The 21,160-nt window shown below is 36.8% G+C and overlaps 1 long non-coding RNA gene across 3 annotated transcripts in view; it reads left to right on the top strand.

Moving 5' to 3' along the window:
* The window catches only part of LOC144376197 (uncharacterized), a 57,949-nt gene that overhangs the window by 15,628 nt on the left and 21,161 nt on the right, over positions 1-21,160 (top strand). The window contains exon 4 of one of the 3 annotated variants that reach the window (XR_013436404.1): positions 15,114-17,968. The exons of the other annotated variants lie outside the window; for them this stretch is intronic. This is a non-coding gene — a long non-coding RNA (uncharacterized LOC144376197). Of the gene's footprint in view, positions 1-15,113; positions 17,969-21,160 lie in introns of those variants that run through there. 3 annotated transcript variants of the gene reach the window in all.

Here is a 21,160-nt window from a genome sequence, read left to right as displayed (position 1 = left end):
TTGATAGGAGAAAAGGGGTAGGTGATGTTGGTTAAAGGTTGTAAAGATTATACACGATGGAGAATTTCTAAAGAGCTAATGAATAGCATGGTGAATACAGTTAATAATATGGGCTCTTTAAAATTTGCTAAGGGGGTAGCTCTTAGGTATTCTCAACACACACACACACACACACACTCAGAAGAAAATGGTGACTGAGTTGATAGATCAAAGTTCATTAGTTTGTGGTGATCATTTCACAGTGTATCCAAACATCATGTTTTGTACATCAATGTGTACAAATTAAATTTCACAGTTACACCTCAACAACAGTGTTAACAAAAACAGTAGCCAAGAGTCTGCAGGGTGTGGGCACCAGTACTGAAGGAAGGAACAAGGTCAGCCATTCTCAGGGGATGGACCCAAAGAGCCTTTCAGCAGGAGGACAGTGCCTTCTCACTGCTGAGAAGCAACCTGGCTCTTTAGGAGGGAGGTCTTGGGGATTGTTTCCAGGTAATATCACCACTCTCTAGATCAAAAAGCACTGGTGGACTTGCAGCAGGAATTACCTCACTGCTGCCCACAAGCTCCTATCATTAGAATGAAAGGTTGCTATAGCTACTTATTTTCCTTATTAATTGCTCTGTTTTTGAAGTTCTGAGTTGGTAAATTACAATTTCCTCTACTGTTCCCAGTAGGTCTCTATTTAGTCCTTCCATAGATAAGTAGCTTTTGACAAATCCAACACCTGAGGTTGGCCTGCTGGATGCATAATGAAATGCAAAGGAACAAGAGTTAAATATAAAATGCTTTGGTTATTGATACTTGTCATGTCTTCAGTGGAATAAAGGTATGGACCAAGTTTATATGGTGACCCAAGCAAACTCTAGCCTTTAACTGAGAACCCCTTTGGGGAAAGATGATTACTTCACAGTTTCAGCATAGTTTTTTTCCTAGCCTTCTTCACAGACAGAAGAAGGCTAGGAAAATTCCCAAGAAAACAAGCAAGGACAGAGTAGAGTCAAGAGAGTCAAGGAGAGAATCATAACAACAGGCTTTAAACAGTTCTTAATAAATGGGATGAAGAAATCAGATATTGATGGAGTAAATAGTAAAGCTTAGTACAAGACTCCTAGAAGGTGTGTGGCCTAAGATCTCCCAGATTGTCCCAAGAAAGAATCTACTTTGTCCAACCTAGTTGGTTTGAATCCAGAAAACTTGACCTTGAGTTTCCTGGGGAAATAGTCCCACCATCTGATCAGTACAAGGCCTGATGGAAAGGAGAAGGTCTCTTATGTACACAAAAGAGTGAAAAAATGGTCCAAAGATTGAGAATAGATATTTCTGGGACTCTTTCACACAGGATCCACATGCACCAAACCCACTGGGGAATACTTAATTAGGGAATACTTAGCTTTAGAGGATAGAAATCTGCAAGGTTTGGTAGAATTAAAGGAAAATTGTGGATGAAAACAAATGTTTTAAATTCTTCATGAGAATATTGTGATTCATTGAACTGAGTGTTTTATGGAGATAGATACTGTTTGAGGAATTTTTTTTAACTAGTGTTGTACAACAGAAGCTGGTAAGTATAGTCTTTTTAAAAAATTCTTCTCATTTCTTATATATGACAACAGAATGCATTACAATTCAAGTTACACATATAGAGCACAATTTGTCATATCTCTGGTTGTGTACAAAGTATATTCACACCATTCATGTCCTTATACATGGACTTAGATTAATGATGTCCATCTCATTCCACTGTCTTTTGTACCCCTGTGCCTTCTCCCTTTCCCTCCTATTCCTTTGCCCTATCTAGAGTTCATCTAATCCTCCCATGTTCCCCCTCCCAACCGCAACATGAATCAGCCTCCCTATGTCAGAGAGAATAGTCAGCATTTGTTTTTTGGGGAGATTTGCTAAATTCATTTAGCATTATAATCTCCAACTCCATTTATTTGCCTGCAAATGCCATGATTTTGTTCTCTTTTACTGCTGAGTAATATTCCATTGTGTATATATACCACAGTTTCTTTGTCCATTCATCTACTGAAGGGCATCTCGGTTGGTTCCACAGTTTAGCTATTGTGAGTTGTGCTGCTATAAACAATGATGTGGCTGTGTCCATGTAGTATGCTGTTTTTAAAAAAAGTCCTTTGGGTATAGATCAAGGACTGGGACAGCTGGGTCAAATGGTGGTTCCATTCCTAGTTTTCCAAGGAATCTCTATATTGCTTTCCAGATTGGCTGCACCAAATTGCCATCCCACCAGCAATGTGTGAGTGGGCATTTTCCCTCACATTATCACCAACACTTAACTGTTGTTTGTATTCTTAATAGCTGCCATTCTGACTGGAGTGAGATGAAATCTTAGAGTAGTTTTGATTTGCATTTCTCTAATTGTGTGAGATGTTGAACATGTTTTCATGTGTTTGTTGATTGTCTATACTCTCTTAAGAAGTGTCTATTCAGTTCCTTGGGCCATTTACTGATTGGGTTATTTGTTTTGTGGTGTTTAGCTTTCTGAGTTATTTAAGTATAATAGAGATTAGTGCTCTATCTGATATATGAGTGGTAAATATTTGCTCCCAAGAAGTAGGCTTTTTATTTACCTCACTGATTGTTTCTTTTGCTGAGAAGAAGCTTTTTAGTTTGAATCCATCCCATTTTTGATTCTTGATTTTAATTCTTGTGCTATGGGAGTCTTATTAAGAATACGACATGATAGAGATTTGAGCCTACTTTTTCTTCTGTTAGATGCAGAGTTCCTAGTTTAATTCCTAGGTCCTTGATCCACTTTGAGTTGAGTTTTGAGAATGGTGAGAGATAGGGGTTTATTTTCATTTTGTTGCATATGGATTTCCAGTTTTCCCAGCACCATTTATTGAAGAGGCTATCTTTTCTCCAGTTCATGTTTTTGGCACCTTTGTCTAATATAAGATAATTGTAATTTTGTGGGTTAGTCTCTGTGTCTTCTATTCTATACCATTGGTCTACCAGCCTGTTTTGGTACCAATACCATGCTGTTTTTGTTACTATTGCTCTGTAGTATAGTTAAGACCTTGTATACTGATGCCATCTGCTTCAGTCTTCTTGCTAAGGATTGCTTTATTAGCTTTTCTGCATCTCTTCTTTTTCCAGATGAATATCATGACTACTTTTACTATTTCTATGAGGAATGCCATTGGAATTTTGATTGGAATTAAGCATTAAGTTTGTATAGTGCTTTTGGTAGTACGGTCATTTTGACAATATTAATTCTGGCTATTCAGGAACAAGGAAGATATTTCTGTATTCTAGGGTCTTATTTAATTTTTTTCTTTAGCATTCTGTAGTTTTCATTGTAGAGGTTGATTGCCAAGTATTTTAAATTTTTTGAGGCTATTGTAAATGGTGTAGTTTTCTCATTTCCCTTTCAGAGGATTTGTCACAAACATACAGGAATCCCTTTAAGTTATGGATGTTTATTTTGTATCCTGCTATTGTGCCTAATTCATTTATGAGTTCTAGAAGTTTTCTGGTGGAATTTTTGGATCTTCTAGGGATAGAATCATATTGTTGAGAAATAGTGCTAATTTGAGTTCTGTATCCCTTAATTTCTTTTGTATGTCTAATTGTTCTGGCCAGTGTTTCAAGAACTATGTTAAATAGAAATGGTGGAAGAGGGCATTCTTTTCTTGTTTTAGTTTTCAGAGCAAATGCTTTCAATTTTTCTGCATTTATAATGATGTTGGCCTGGAGCTTAGCACAGGTAGCTTTCATGATCTTAAGATATGTTCCTGTTATCTCTAGTAAAGTGCAATATTAATTGGACATTCTAAATTTGAACAAGATGATTGCTTGAGCCCACACAGGGAATGGGATTTGAAGATCATAGGATAGAAGCTGGAGTACTAGAATGGACAGATACTTTATAACATTGTGCTGGGTAAAGTGTAACCCAGTGCTTGCACAAAAACCTGTGAGCACCTCCCAATGATAACTGATAGAAGTTTGACCAGAGAGCATTCATTCAAAGGGCAATTACTCCCTTGCCATTAGTTGCAAATGCCCCTGTAACTGAATAACAGAAAATATCCCTGAAACACAAAATATGCATGATGGCTTAGGTGATGTTGGAGGCATGGTTTAATGGGGAGGGCTGATAATAAATGAAAAGGCTTGTGCAGAAACCTACTCTCAGGAGATACAGTGTTAGTTGACATATTCCTGAGCAGTTTGGTCTTTTCCCTAGGACTGACTTTAGAGCAACCTGTGGAATTGTGGGATTCTATCCCCACTTGGACTCTTCCCTTTGAACAGCTAGTGATTGACAAAGATCTGGTTGGTTTCTGGGTGACTGCAGCACACATGCAGTGAAACTAAGAAAAGGTAAAAGCAGATCAACTTTGTAGGTTGAATAACATGTTTGCTCTGCATTTGGTTTTCATGCTGACTGATGGGAGTCAGGCTCAGTTGCCTGCCCTAATCTTGAGGCAGAGGGGCAAAGGAAAGCTGGTCTATTTAGGGAGTGCCTCTATGGGGCACAACCCATAGAAATCACTAGGGAATGTGAAAGGTGCATTGAAGTCAGAGTTGCCATTGTTTACCAGAAGACCCTCCGTCCAGGATTGGGACATAATTTGAATTGACAAGTAGGTTTCCCACTGTGATTGCTTGAGTTGGTCACCTGGGTGCATGGTAGGGGGCTGTAGCAACACACAGATGGGCTGTCTCCAGGCTTGTTGAATTTGCACCCTGTGAGGTGCAAGGTGTAGGTAAGAACTGTCCTGTCTGTGAGGGAGGTGGGGGGGAGGATCGTGCCTCTGGCTATGGGACAGATTCCCAGAAGAGAAGGCCTTGCCCACAACTAGCAATTCTGTATCCCTGGGACACTATGGTGTTTCCCAGCAGGAAGAGAAACAGACTCTGGACTGGCTCATGTGATCTTGAAAGCTGATGAGTTCCAAGATCTGTCTTCAGCAAGCTGGTGTCTCAGGAGAGCCAGTGGTGGAATTCCAGCCTGATCCTAAAGGCCTGAACACTAGAAAGCCAATAGTGTAGTTGAGGTGAAAAGGTGGTTGGTTGATACCCAGGAAGTGATGTTCCAGTTCACATCTGAAGGAAGATGAAATACACATCATGGCTCAATGGCAGTTGGGCAGGAGCAGAGCAGTTCACCCTTACTCAGTGTTTTTCTCTATCCAAGACTTCAACTGATTGGATGAGGCCCCTCCTGATGGGCAGGACAATCTGCTTTACTTAGTCTACTGAGTCACATGTTTCTCTCATGGAAAACAACTTCACAATCACACCCCTACTCAGGTTTTATAAATATGTGAGGCCCCTATGGCCCACTGATGTGTTGACCCTTGAAGTAAACTGATAACAATCACTTATGTTTCACTTTGTAATAAAAAACTGTCTGATTCATGAGCTGTTAAATATTTCTCATCTTCTTGACAATAATACTTCAATGCCTTTACAAAACCATAAGAGATTACCCCATAAATTCATAAATTATGATTAGGAACAAACATATACAGAATTTATATGAGTCATAAAGTCTAATTTTTCACTAGTTAATTCACAAGCTACTTGGATTAAATGTGATATAAAAATCTACAAATTCATCCAAGCTGTATGTAAAATGTGAACAGATACATGGTATATGTTCCCTGATATATGACATTCTGTCAAAGGCAAAGGTATAGGGACAAGGAAAGCATCAGTGATTGCCAGGGATTAGGAGAGGGAGGGATGAATCTGTGAGGCACAGGATTTTGGGGGCAGTTAAACTGTTTTTTAGGATACAATAATAATGGGTATATATCATCATACATTTGTCCAAACCCAGTGAATGCAGGATTCATTGGGTGATAAAAATAAGTGAATGTATGTTTGTTTGTTGTAAGAAATATATCACTTTGGTGGGGGATGTGGACAACTGGGAGCCGGTGGTAGCTAAGAGATGTACAGGAAATCTCTACCCAATTTTGAGGTGCACCTAAAACTTCTCCAACAAATGAAGCCTATTAAAAACAGCAACAGTATTACTCTATGTGCATGTATAATTATACAACTGGTATAACTCTGTCATGTACAACCAGAAGAATGAGAAATTTTACTCCATCTATGTATGATGTGTCAAAAAGGCCTTCTACCATCATGTATAAATAGTTGTAATATGTTGTTATTTTTAAATTTATTCTATCCCCCAAAATAGAAGAGAGCCGTGTAAATTAAAATTATTTATAATAGATAGAAATGAGAGAATGCTTAGTAGTTACAGGACATGAATATATAGATTACTGCATATTATTAAATAATGAGAATCAAAATATGTTTGAAGGCAAATACTAAATAACCATTAACAAGTACCCATTTTCATTTCTAACTACTGTAGCCCAGCATTTCCAAGGCACATTTATAACAATATCTGTCAATGCAATTAACAAGTAAATGAATATGGAGTTTCTGGAATGTTAATCCTGCACAACAAAAGGCAAACACATCAGTTTTTTAAAAACTATTATTTTTTAAAAATCAAATCTAATATGCAAATACATATAATATTCTTCATATTCATGCAAATTAAAACCTCTCTATGAAAAAAAAATACTCTGAAGTCTAAAGTACAATGAAATTTTTATTTCACATCAAAGTTTTTTTCCTACTTTTCAGTAGATGTTCTTAGTGTATTCAACAGCAAGACAGTGAAATAAATTTGGGCCCTACTTTACGGTCCAAAGGATTGTGGCCTGTGGAATTAAACATTGTAATGACCACATAGACACAACAAGTTTTGTGGCAGACAAAAACTCACACTTGCATCTGAAAGAGAAAAGGAACTTTCTATTTTCTATGGAAGCACTTCTTGCTCCATTGCATTTTTAATCTTTACATCAGGAGTTGTAAAAATGCCAACAAATGATGTGAAAGAAGAAATTTAATACATGTATATTGTGTCATTTATTTCAAAGCATACATTGAGAGCATATTTATTTTTTAATTGGTTGTTCAAAACATTACAAAGCTCATGACATATCATCTTTCATACATTTGATTCAAGTGAGTTATGAACTCCCATTTTTACCCCAAATACAAATTGCAGAATCACATCAGTTACACATTCACAATTTTTACATAATGCCATATTAGTGACAGTTGTATTCTGCTGCCTTTCCTATCCCCTACTATCCCCCCTCCACTCCCCTCCTATCTTCCCTCTCTACCTCATCTGCTGTTGTTCAATTCTCTCCCTTGTCCCCCCCCATTTGCCCTCACAACCTCTTATATGTAATTTTGTGTAACATTGAGGGTCTCCCTTCATTTCCATGCAATTTCCCTTCTCTCTCCCTTTCTTTCCCCCCACTCGTCTCTGTTTAATGTTAATCTTTTCCTCATGCTCTTCCTCCCTGTTCTTTTCTTAGTTGCTCTCTTTATATCAAAGAAGATATTTGGCATTTGTTTTTTAAGGATTGGCTAGCCTCGCTTAGCATAATCTGTTCTAATGCCATCCATTTCCCTGCAAATTATATGATTTTGTCATTTTTTTAGTGCCGAGTAATACTCCATTGTGTATAGATGCCACATTTTTTTTATCCATTCATCTATTGAAGGGCATCTAGATTGGTTACACAGTCTAGCTATTGTGAATTGTGCCGCTATGGTCATTGATGTGGCAGTATCTCTATAGTACGCTCTTTTAAGATCCTCAGGGAATAGTCTGAGAAGGGCGATAGCTGGGTCAAATGGTGGATCCATTCCCAGCTTTCCCAGGAATCTCCATACTGCTTTCCAAATTGGCCTCACCAATTTGCAGTCCCACCAGCAGTGTACAAGTGTACCCTTTCCCCCACATCCTCGCCAACACTTGTTGTTTGACTTCATAATGGCTGCCAATCTTACTGGAGTGAGATGGTATCTTAGGGTGGTTTTGATTTGCATTTCTCTGATTGCTAGAGATGGTGAGCAGTTTTTCATGTACTTGTTGATTGATTGTATGTCTTCCTCTGTGAAGTGTCTGTTCGGGTCCTTGGCCCACTTGTTGATTGGGTTCTTATTTTATTGTTTAATTTTTTGAGTTCTTTGTATATTCTGGATATTAGGGCTCTATCTGAAGTGTGAGGGGTAAAAATTTGTTCCCAGGATGTAGGCTCTCTATTTACCTCTCTTATTGTTTCTCTTGCTGAGAAAAAACTTTTTAGTTTAAGTAAGTCCCATTTGTTTATTCTTGTTATTAACTCTTGGGCTATGGGCGTCCTATTAAGGAATTTGGAGCCCAACCCCACAGTATGTAGATCGTAGCCAACTTTTTCTTCTATCAGACGCAGTGTCTCTGATTTGATATCTAGGTCCTTGATCCATTTTGAGTTAACTTTTGTGCATGGTGAGAGAAAGGGATTCAGTTTCATTTTGTTGCATATGGATTTCCAATTTTCCCAGCACCATTTGTTGAAGATGCTATCCTTCCTCCATTGCATGCTTTTAGCCCCTTTATCAAATATAAGAAAGTTGTACTTTTGTGGATTGGTTTCTGTGTCCTCTATTCTGTACCATTGGTCCACCTGCCTGTTTTGGTACCAGTACCACGCTGTTTTTGTTACTATCGCTTTGTAGTACAGTTTGAACTCTGGTATCGCTATACCTCCAGATTCACACTTCCTACTTAGAATTGCTTTTGCTATTCTGGGTCTTTTGTTTTTCCATATGAATTTCATGATTGCTTTATTTCTACAAGAAATGCCGTTGGGATTTTGATTTGCATCGCATTAAACCTGTGGAGAACTTTGGGTAATATCGCCATTTTGATGATGTTAGTTCTGCCTATCTATGAACAGGGTACATTTGTCCATCTTCTAAGATCTTCTATCTCTCTCTTTAGGGTTCTGTAGTTTTCATTGTATAAATCTTTCACCTCTTTTGTTAGGTTGATTCCCAAGTATCTTATTTTCTTTGAGGATATTGTGAATGGAGTGGTTTCCTCATTTCCATTTCAGAAGTTTTGTTGCTGATATACAGGAATGCCTTTGATTTATGCATGTTGATTTTATATCCTTCCACTTTGCTGAATTCATTTATTAACTCTAGCAGTTTCTTTGTAGACCCTTTTGGGTCTGTTAAATATATTATCATGTCATCTGCAAATAGTGATAATTTAAGTTCTTCTTTTCCTATTTTTATGCCTTTAATTTCTTTTGTCTGTCTAATTGCTCTGGCTAGTATTTCAAGAACTAAATTGAATAGAAATGGTGATAGAGGGCATTTCTGTCTTGTTCCAGATTTTAGAGAGAATGCCTTCAGTTTTTCTCCATTTAGGATGATGCTAGCCTGAGGTTTAGCATATATAGCTTTTACCATGTTGAGGTAAGTTCCTGTTATCCCTAGTTTTTCTAGTGTTTTGAACATAAAGGGATGCTGTACTTTGTCGAATGCTTTTTCTGCATCTATCATATGGTTCTTGTCTTTAAGTCTATTGATGTGGTGGATTACATTTATTAATTTCCGTATATTGAACCAGCCTTGCATCCCAGGGATGAATCCTACTTGATCATGATGCACATTTTTTTTGATATGCTTTTGTTTTCGATTCGCCAGGATTTTATTGAGAATTTTTGCATCCAAGTTCATTAGAGATATTGGTCTGTAGTTTTCTTTCTTTGAAATGTCTTTGTCTGGTTTCGGGATCAGGGTGATGTTGGCCTCATAGAATGAATTTGGAAGAACTCCTTCTTTTTCTATTTCTTGAAATAGCTTGAAAAGTATTGGTATTAATTCTTCTTTGAAGATTTTGTAGAACTCTGCTGTATACCCATCTGGTCCAGGGCTTTTTTTGGTTGGTAGTCTTTTGATGTCTTCTTCTGTTTCTTCTTTTGTTATTGGTCTCTTTAAATTGTGTGTGTCTTCCTGACACAATCTGGGCAGATCGTATGATTTAAGAAATTTATCGATATCTTCGTTATCCTCTATTTTATTGGAATATAGGGTTTTAAAATACTTTCTAATTATCTTCTGTATTTCTGTAGTGTCTGTTGTGATATTGCCTTTTTCATTCCGTATGTTAGTAATTTGAGTTCTCTCTCTTCTTCTCTTCGTTAGCATGGCTAAGGGCCTGTCGATCTTATTTATTTTTTCCAAGAACCACCTTTTAGTTTTTTCAATTTTTTCAATGTTTTTTTGTTTCAATTTCATTGATTTCTGCTCTAATTTTAATTATTTCTTGTCTTCTACTACATTTGCTGTTGTTTTGCTCTTCCTTTTCTAGGTTTTTGAGGTGTAGTGTGAGTTCATTTATTTGTTGTTTTTTTCTTTTTTTGAGGAAAGAACTCCAAGAAATGAATTTCCCTCTTAAAACTGCTTTCATTGTGTCTCATAGATTCCGGTATGTTGTGTCTGTATTGTCATTTGTCTCTAAGAATTTTTTTTATTTCCTCCTTTATGTCTTCTGTAACCCATTGATCATTCAGTAACATATTGTTCATTTTCCATGTGATGTAGGATTTTTCCTTTCTTCTTTTATCATTGATTTCCAGTTTCATTCCATTATGATCAGATATGGTGCATGGTATTATCTCCACACCTTTATATTTACTGAGAATCGCCCTAAGGCATAATATATGGTCTCTCTTTGAGTAGGATCCATGTGCTGCTGAGAAGAACATGTACCCACTTGATGATGGTTGATATATTCTATATATGTTGGTTAAGTCTAGGTTATTGATTGCGTTATTGAGTTTTATATTTTCTTTGTTCAGCTTTTGTCTAGAGGATCTGTCCAATGGCGAGAGCGGTATGTTGAAGTCCCCCATAATTATTGTGTTGTGGTCTATTTGACTCTTGAACTTGAGGAGAGTTTGTTTTATGAACGTTGCAGTACCATTGTTTGGTGTATACAAATTGATAATTGTTATGTCTTGATGGTGGATGGTTCCTTTTAACAGTATATATTGTCCTTCTTTATCCCTTTTGATTAACTTAGGTTTGAAGTTGATTTTATTCGATATGAGTGTGGCCACTCCTGCTTGTTTCCAAGGGCCATGTGAGTGGTATGATTTTTCCCAACCTTTCACCTTCAGCCTGTGTTTTTCTTTTCCTATCATATGAGTCTCCTGAAGGCAGCATATTGTTGGATTTGTTTTTTTAATCCAGGTTACTCTTGATTGGTGAATTTAAGCCATTAACATTTAAGGTTACAATTGAAATATGGTTTGTACTTCCAGTCATGTTTATTTATTTATTTAAATTTTTTTTGGCTAGTTTTTCCTCTTTGGTTATTTTTCTCCCCCTTTACTGAGTTACCTCCCACTGTTAGTTTTGGGCACTATTTCTTAATTCCTCTTCTTGTAGTATTTTGCTCAAAATGCTTTGCAGTGCTGGTTTTCTGGGTGCAAATTCTTTTAGCTTTTGTTTATCATGAAAGATTTTAATTTCATTGTCACATCTGAAGCTTAATTTTGCTGGATACAGTATTCTTGGTTGGAATCCATTATTTTTCAGCATTTGAAATACGTTGTTCCAGGATCTTCTCGCTTTCAAAGTCTGTGATGAAAAATCAGTCGTTAATCTAATTGGTTTACCCCTGAATGTAATCTGCCTCCTTTCTCTTGTAGCTTTTAATATTCTCTCCTTGTTCTGTATGTTATCTATCTTCATAATTATATGTCTTGGAGTTGGTCTATTATGGTTTTGGATGTTTGGGGTCCTGTAGGCTTCCAGGATTTGGCAATCCATTCCATCTTTCATCTCTGGGAAGTTTTCTAGGATTATTTCATTTAATAAGTTGTCCATTTCTTTGGTTTGAACCTCTGTGCCTTCTTCTATCCCAATGACTCTCAAATTTGTTTTTTTTATTAGGTTCCATATCTCTTGGGTAGATTGCTCATGAGATTTAAGCATCTTTTCTGTGTTGACTATATTCTTTTCAAGTTGATAAACTTTGTCTTCATTGTCTGATGTTCTGATTTCTACTTGATCTAGTCTATTTGTAATATTCTCGTTAGAGTTTTTAATCTGGTTTATGGTTTCCTGCATTTCTAGGATTACTGTTTGTTTTTGTAAAAAAAAATCTCTATCTCCTGGTAAAGCTCATTCTTTGCAGTTTGAATTTGTTTGTTTAGTTCGTTTTCAAAATATACTTTCAATGCTTGGACTTGCTGTCTCATGTCTTCTCTAATATTCCGTTCCATCTGAGTTAGGTATGCCTTGATTTCTTTCCCTGTCCATGTTTCTGATGCTTCTAGGTCTTCCTGTAGATTTAAGTTGTCCTGCATTGTTTGTAGTCCTTTTTTCCTTTGTTTTTTTTTCATGTTGTTCAGGTTACTTTCCAGCTCTGTTTGACTGCTTTGTATCTGCTTTCTCCTATACATTTGTTTTGGCTTTGTATATCTCTGTTGTCTCTCCTTTGTGGTGGGAGATTATGTCTAGAAATGTTGGGCTTTATTGTACTTTAAAGCTGATTCATTCAATTCATGAAAGGCTTCCAGGTTCTGTATGCATATAGTGATTTATTGTTTGTTCTTAGGAGTATATGTTTATGTTAGGTGCTATGATGGTACGAGGGTTAGTATGTCTTGGCTACTTTAGAAGATTGCTCTACTGAAGGTGGATACTAACAGGCAATTGGATCAGGGTGTTGGTAGTAGCTAGGTATTTAGGAGCCCTATAGACAGCCTCGAGACATTCACCTATTTGCATTTAGACAATTACACATAATGGAATATGTAATGCTTGGGATGAAAGTTGGGGGTAGGGGAATGAAGGTGCTCTTAAAAAGAAAGAAGGAGAGAGAGATAGATTAGAGGAGAATGAAAAGAACAATAAACTTGAAATGGGAAAGAAAGAGAGAAGGAAAAGGGGAGAAAGGAACAGAGAGAGAAGAAGAAAAAAAATATTGAAGTCTTAGAGATCCATTTTCTTCTCTTCCAGTAGGCAGAGCTGTGCCCTCTGAGCAAAGCTTCTGCTCTCTACCTGCCCATAGCAATCCCTGTAAGGCATCTCCTGGGAGTCTCTCAGACTTGTCAGTCCAGAGCCTTTTCACTTCTCTGGCCCTTACCTGCCTTCCTCCTGTCAGCCAGCCAGCCAGGTCCTGTTCACCAGAAGCGGTTCCCCAGAGATCTAGTTACACTTGCAGCCCCACCGCGTGTCCATTTAAGCCCCAGTGCTGTGGTAAACTGGCGGCTAAGACCTTGGGCGTCACCGCTGGTGATATGGGGGATTGGGGGTCGGGGATCCCCTCTGCTTCCCTACAGACACGACCCCTGAGAGGTCCATGAAGTTTCCTGGTTACTTGTATCTGGATGGGGAGGGAGTCACACACCTGCTAAAGTGGATTCTGCTGGGAAGGAATTCCACTGGCCGAACTCCGATGATGTCACCTCTCTGCTATGGCGGGCCCCAGGCTCCTTGCAGGAGTGTCCAAAGGGAGGGGTGGGACTTGTCCGTCCCCGTTTGGCTTCAGCTCCCAGCTCGATATTTCATTAAGTCTTGGCTAAAGACTTCTTCCAGCCAAGCTGCATCTCGGAGGCTAGTGGGACCCAGTTACATTTGCTGCTGGCAGACGGGCTGGCAGATGGGCCGGCAGCCGCACCGCAACACGTGGACTGTGGCTGGCGGATCTGGACCTCTGCGTCTCCTGGCAGGGATTCGCTCCTCTGGGGCAATCTGTCGCTTCAAAAAAATCCTAGTAGCTCCTGGCTGGTCTCTCTTCAGTGGAATTTTGCTAGGAGATTCTTTATTGTAGAATCTAAGCATTATCTATGCGTCTTTATGACCCCATCACTGGGCGGGTATTGAAAACGCTGCCTCTCCGCCTGCCGCCATGTTGGATCTCTTTGAGAGCATATTTAAAGGAATTTGATAATTTATTCCATTTCAATGTGTGGCTATATACCATAATCTATAGCATATAAATATTTACAAAGGTCTTGGTTCACATTCTGAAGTTTCCATTCTATGATTTGCTATTCCAATTTTTATGATGATACATAAGAAACAAATTAATCTGTTAATGTTCTACAAAATTTCACTGAAGAATTTTGTTAGAGCCTAGCATTTTTAAAATATCACAACTCTGAATGCATACTGAGCATGCATATAAATCTAGTGAACCAAAACTGGTTTTCAAAAAGATCAACAAAAGTGAAAGTCCTTTATCTGTGTGTATAATAAAGAGGAAGACTCAAATTATTAATGATGAAAGTGAGAACATTACTATTCACTTTACATTCATAAAAAATTTATCTGTGCTCAGTGGGGATGGTTGCAGTCATAGCTACTCAGGAATCTAAGGCAGACAGATCACTTGAACCCAGGAGTTCAAGGTCATCATGTTCAACATGGACCTTGACTCAAAAAATATTTTAGAGAAAACTATGAAAAAGTATATTCGAATAAATTGAATAACTGGTAGTAAATATGAAATTCTAAGAAACACATCACCTTCTAAAGACTAAATCTTGAGAAATCATTTAAAAAAGAATATACATAAACTCACAAGGAAATTAAACTAATAATCCAAAACAACTTTCCAATGAAAAGTTCTAGACCAGAATATGAAGTGAACCAGATGGTTGGTTCTGAACCACATGGATGGTTCGGAACCAGATGACTTCATTAAAGAAGTGTATCAGGGTTGGGGTTGTGGCTCAGAAGTAGAGCACTCTCCTAACATGCGTGAGGCACTAGATTTGATCCTCAGCACCACATAAAGTAAAGTAGATTGTGTCCACATATAACTCAAAAATAAATATTTAAAAAACAAAAATCTATCAAATGTTTAAATAAGGGTTGGGATTGTGGCTCAGTGGCAGAGTGTTTATCGAGCATGTGTGAGGCCCTGGGTTGTATCAGCACCACATAAAAATAAATAAAAAAGGTATTGTGTACCATCAACAGGTAAAAAATATTTTTAAAAATGTTTATATAAGCATTACCAGCTTTCTTTTCCAAAATTCAAAGAAAACACACGTTATGCATCTTAGAGGGCAGCAATAACCTGGCACTGAAGCCAGGCATAGACTTGACAGGAGAAGGAAATTCTAGATCATTATCCCTTATGAATCCTGGTGCGGAAATGTTCACAATGATAGCAAGTGCAATTCAGCAGCTTATTAAAGTGACTGTATAATGTGACCAAGTACAATTTATTCTAGGAACACAGAAATAGCTCAACATGTGACCATCAATCAATCAATAAACCACATTAGCAGACTGAAGTAGAGGGGGAATATCATCATCTCTGCTAAAGTAGAAGAAGTGTTTGAAAAGATTCTTAAGAAGAAAAAAAATTACAGTTAACAAAGTTGAACTAGAAGGAAACTACCTCAACAAAGATATTACATGAAAAGCCACAGCTAACATCATACTTAGTAGTGAAAGCTTGTTAGGTAAAACTGGCAAAATGTTCAAGATGCCTGCTTTTCCCTTCCATTCAATATAATGAAAGTTCTGACCAGAAGCATAAGGAAAGAAAATGAAATTGAGGCATCCAAATGGGGAAGGAAGAAATAAAAGTATGTCCCATTACAGAAGACATAACACATATGTAGAAAACCCTGAAGATGTCACACAAAAGTGTTGGAACTAATAATTTCAATAAAATTGCAGAATATAAAGGTAACACGCCAAAGGAAATTGAGAACAAAATTCCAAGGCATCACACTTGCTGATTTCAACTATGAAAAGCTAGGATATCAAGACAGCATGGCACTGGGACAAAACCAGGCACATAGTCCAGCAGAGCCAAGCTGAGAGCCCAGACTTCAACCCACACATGGGGTCAAGTCATGTTTGACAAGGGGGCCAGAAGTGCATGAGAGGGCAAGGAAAGACTGGGCACCCACACACAGAAGGATGAAATTGGACCCTTATTTTATGTTCCATACACAGAAAGGAACTTGAAATGGAAGACAGACTTAAATACAAGTCCTGAAACTCTCAGAAGAAAACCAAGGGGAAATCTCTTGATATGGGTACTAGCAATGATTTTTTGGACATGAGACCAACAGGATGGGCAACAGAAGAAAACTAAACAAGCAGGGCTACAAAAAGCAGAGGAATCCATCCATAAAATGAAAGGGCAATGTCCAAAGTGGGGGAAATATTTACAAAGCATATCTGACAGGGGTTAAAATGACTCTAATAGTGGGGAAAAGGCCTGCCTTGGCGTTTTCCCAAAGGAAGTGTACAGGTTACAATAGGTATGAAAAGGTCCTCAACATCACTAATGGCTGGGAATGCAGATTCAAAACCAAAATGAGGTGTCACTGAGCACCTGTTAGGCTGGCTCTTGGCAAGAAATCTAGAGAACAAGTGTTAACATGGCTATGGATCAAAGAGGGGACCCTTGTACACAAATGGTTCAGAATTTCAGCTTTACAAGTAGAAAGTTTCTAGAGGTGGGCAGAGGTGGTTACTGCACAATAATGTATTTAATATTATTGAAAACACACAAATTATAAAGATGGTTAAATTTTATAACACATGCTTTTCCCAGTTTAAAAAAATAAAAATTAGAAATTCATGTTGAATAAAGGACTTGGAACACAGACTTGACCTCAAAGCTCTACAGTTGATTCTGAGCATTTGGTTTTTGCATCAGCACATTATTCATATTCATAACAGCTTGAAACTTGGCAACAGTGCTACCTGATCATTGCTATTATTTTGATTATGCTGAAAGATCCACATGTCTTCTGTACTTTGTGGTTGATTTTTTTGGTTTCAGCAACATTGGGGTCATCTCTTTCCTTCCCAAAGAAGTTAGTCTCTTGAGAGCCTCTTCCTGTTACCTCCATGTGCAGCCAGCTTGATGGGAGCCTTGAGAAGCCAGGAGACATGGAAATCAGGGGCTGCCTGCAGCCCAGATGTTTATAATGAGGGGAGATTATGTATATAAAATTATGTCATCTGCAAACAGGGATATTTAGACTTCCTTCATTCCTCTTTGGATGCCTTGTATTTTCTTGTCACCTCTTATTTCTATGGCCAGTACTTTCAAAAGCATATTGAATACACATGTTCTTTTGTTCCTAACCTTACAGAAAATGATTTCAGCTCTTCTCTAGTTAGTGTGATGTTGCTTTTTTTGTGGTCTCTGAACATCCTTTCTTCATGGTCCACTTTATTTTCAAGATCATTTACTTTGTCTTTGAGGCCTCAAACCTGTCTTCAAAGTGGTTTAGTCTGCTGGTGGTGTTTTCCATTGAATTTTTAATGTGGCTTATTGAGTCTTTCATTTCCAGGATTTCCATTCAGCTTTTTTTTTTCAGAATCTCTATCTCTTTATTCAAGGGATACTTTACTTCCCATATTTTCTCTTTACTCTCACTCCATATATCTTCTTTTAGCTCATACAACAATTTAACTATGAACTCTCTAAATTATCCTCCACTGCAGTGTTGATGGGATCAATTGTTAAAGCATTATCAGTTGATGGGATTGGTTGTTAAAGCTTTTGGGATGGTTCCCTTGCCTTTTCATATTGTTTGTATGTCTACCCATCTGTTGTGATAGCTGTCGTTTTTTTAAAAAAGGGACTACTTTGTGAGCCCTCGGTTGGATGAATATCCAGATATTGGTACTTTAAGTCAATATGAGACTTTTGTTGATCCCAATATCAGCACCACTTTGAGAAATGCCATGAAACCCTGTTTACTACCAAGCCTCCTGTTATTCAACCTTATGAGAAACACAATGTTCTATTGATAAGAGATATCAAACATATGCTTTTTTATATTTTGCTTTTAATTTTGGAGATTATGAGGATGCATTTGCTTGCCACAGGAACAAAAGCCAGCAATGTTCTTGTGATAGACAAAAAAAAAATCCTTATTCTTTTCATTTCTAACAATGTAATTACAAAAACAAATTTATACATAAGGATCTTATTTCAGCTACATCACATGACATCACATATAAGAGTGCACTCCTAGTTAAAAATTAAATTGAAATAGATCCAAATATCTTAAGAACCATGTGGTTACATAAAGTTAATACAATTATAAGTTATGCCCTTATTCTTAATATATCTTTTTCAGGTGTTTAGATAACCTATACTTATTAATCCATAAAATAATTAAAATGTCTAAATGTTTAGTTAATTTATATTTATCTAATTGTTTTCTTCAACAGAAAACTCATACTTTATACCATTTATACATGCATTTCTCTGATGCTCTATCTTTTAGTTACAGATATTTGAGATAAATATATTTTACTATAAATTTGCTTTCAAGAAAAAAAAATGCAACCTTCAAGTTATCTCTAATTCTCAAGGTTATTGTACAAACATTTATAAGATGATAACAGATACGACTCTGTCTACAGAAATATCCAAAGGCTTTAACTATATTTTCATTGAGACATTTTTTATCAAGGTACAATAATTGGTTAGATTCTAAGGTTTTCAGAAATTATTTCAAAGTATAACCAGGAAAAATTCTAAAAGGAAACAATGATGCTTCACCAGAGAGGAAGCACACATTGGAGGTCCTAAGAAAAACAAAGGAATCATCTTTGAGTAAGAAAAGGTCGTTATATTGTGGATTTTGATGATAAAAGTATTTTCCTAAAAAGGAAAATCTTTATATCATTATCAAGACAGATGATATAGAAAGTTAAAACAATTAAAAAAGAGATTTATGTGTACTGGACTTACTACAAAACTTTTAACTGATTAATTCAAGGATATTCCAGGCTATTTTTCTGATTTTACTGTGCTGATATGAGCTAAGATTTTTTCCATATTTTGATATGATAAAGACCTATTAAAATGTTAAGTTTAACTTACTTAAGGAAGGTCTTTACTGTCTAATGATTCTTACTATTTAAGCCAAGGATTAATTTTGGTGAATAAATTCATATCCTTGATTAAACACTAAATATATTAACTGCTGACTTAGATCTCAATTTTGACAATTCCCCTTGGATGCTAAATTTGATTAATCAATCAAATTAATCAAAGACATTGTTAGTTCTTACATATTACTTTTGTTTGTTGGATAATTATGAGATTTGAGAGATCATTCTATTAGGGCTGAGGTTCTCCAAATTGAAGTTGCAAATCTTGTTGGAAATTCCTTGTTATTATATAAGTTCTCTGACTGGACCTATTATCCATAAAAATATGGTAGGAGTTATATATTATTCCCTACATTGGGAAGTAACCTTAATCATATTTTTTAAAATAAATTAAGAGACACCTATTTAAAGGACAATATTCTGAAATATAGAGATATTTTGAGACCTTCTCTCAAAAAGAGATTGAGGGCTCTTTCTAAATTGTTAGGATGAATCAAGTAATCTATTTGAAAATTTACAATAATAATAATAATAATAATAATAATAATAATAATCCATGATTATATGGTAATTTTTCAATATTCAAAATTTTTCAATCAATAAAAGGTAAATCTTTTCTTAACATTTAAATACTTTTACTATTATCTATAACTTAAACTGATGATACAATGGCTTAAACCAAACCTTTACCCAATTTTGTTAAATTAAAAAAGGGAGGGAGGGGACAGGACCCGAGAGGCACACACTGGATCTTACAAAATATTTTAAAATTTTTTTCTTAATTGTAATATTGAGAGTCTCATTGTTGTTAAACTTGATTCAGTAAATTAAATCAGATTTCAAAGTAGAGTTTAAACCAGTCATCATGAAAATTACTGACAAACCTGACACAGGAAGGTAAATTTCCAACTGCAGAGTTTCTAGCCATACAGCTTCACGAGTTTGTCAGGTAAGTAAAAATTATGAAAAGACTTGTGTGGACCCATTTCTCAGGTCCACCTTTAATGTATCTTGCAGTGTGGACTGCAAAGTCCACCCGTGAAACTTGATTAATTCTACTGACTATAATGGTCAATTATACCTATATGTTGATGCTATGGTAAACAGGCTGTCTGGGAGTATCTTTTGAGAAGAAGACAGTGTATAAGAAACCTAATCCAGCCAATTGTGCTTGTCCTTAGAAATTAGACTACCTATCTTGACAATTGTCATGAAGATTATTAAAACAGAATTTTCCTATACAGGCAAGTTATTTACATAAAATATCCACCAATGTATTATTGTCTTAATCATTCTACAATAAAAGTTGACACCTTTTCTAAGTGGATAGATTATGCAAACGTCTTGTCAATACAACACAAGATGTCTAGAAATAATGGATATATTAGGTTAGTCTGCTAAAATGGACAAGAACAATTACATGAGGATGCTGTAATTCTTAGAAACTCTAACCCTCAGAAAGATGACACCTAAAAGGATGTTTTGATGTTTGACTTCTACCTTCAGAATATTTACATTACTGATAACCTAATAGACTCCTTAAATGTGAGAATTAAGAGAAAAGATGATGAATATCCTGTAGCTTGTAAGAATACAACTTATCTTATTGAATCACTAGTTATTGCCAGCTAATATTTCAGAGCTATAATATGCTGAAGTTAATGTACAGACTTTGAAACAGGTGCATGTCAATTAGCCAGACCTAGGCAAGCTGCTGGTCTCATCATCATTGAAGTGACTACTTTAAATATTATTCCTAGCTTCCACAGTTACAGCCTTTATGGCTATATCTTAAAACACTGTGGGTAGCCATTCTCGCACGTGATTGGGCACCTCCCGGATTGGGTGTGAGGCATTCTGGCCAAACTGTGTCAGAGCTTCCCCCACCCTCTCCAGGTGCGAGAGCCTGTCCATGTGGAGATGTGACTGACCACTGACCCTGAGGCCAATCACTGACCTTGACCTTGGAATGCTGCCCCCCTTGACCTTCATTGGATGGAATTTTCCCCTGAATTTCTTGTTCCCAAATAAAAGGCCACTCCCTGGCATGCTCTCTCTCTCTCTTTCCTGCGAGCCCTGAGTAAGCCTTGCTGCCCCACTGGGTGGTTCGAGGTGTGAGCCAGAGAGGTAAGAGCATCTTGGACCTAGTCATAGAAAAAGGTAATTGAGTCTGTGTGTTTTATTTTGATCTCACTAGTTAACTTCTATGCCACGAACCTCTTTAATGAAACCAGTGTCCTGGTCGCCTGGTGGAACTTACAACAGACTTTCTTAATATTTGACTTCAGTTACTTCAGAGATCCTTCATAGTCATATAAGTGCTGATGGAAGGATGGGGCTAAGTTAAAATGCTCTAAAAGACAATGTAATAAATATTGTGAATGAGCCCTCTGCTCTA

This window comes from Ictidomys tridecemlineatus, chromosome 3, assembly GCF_052094955.1.
Source record: "Ictidomys tridecemlineatus isolate mIctTri1 chromosome 3, mIctTri1.hap1, whole genome shotgun sequence".
Taxonomy (NCBI): Eukaryota; Metazoa; Chordata; class Mammalia; order Rodentia; family Sciuridae; genus Ictidomys; species Ictidomys tridecemlineatus.
Note: the sequence above shows the minus strand (reverse complement) of the source record. Positions and strands in the feature narration are given on the sequence as shown.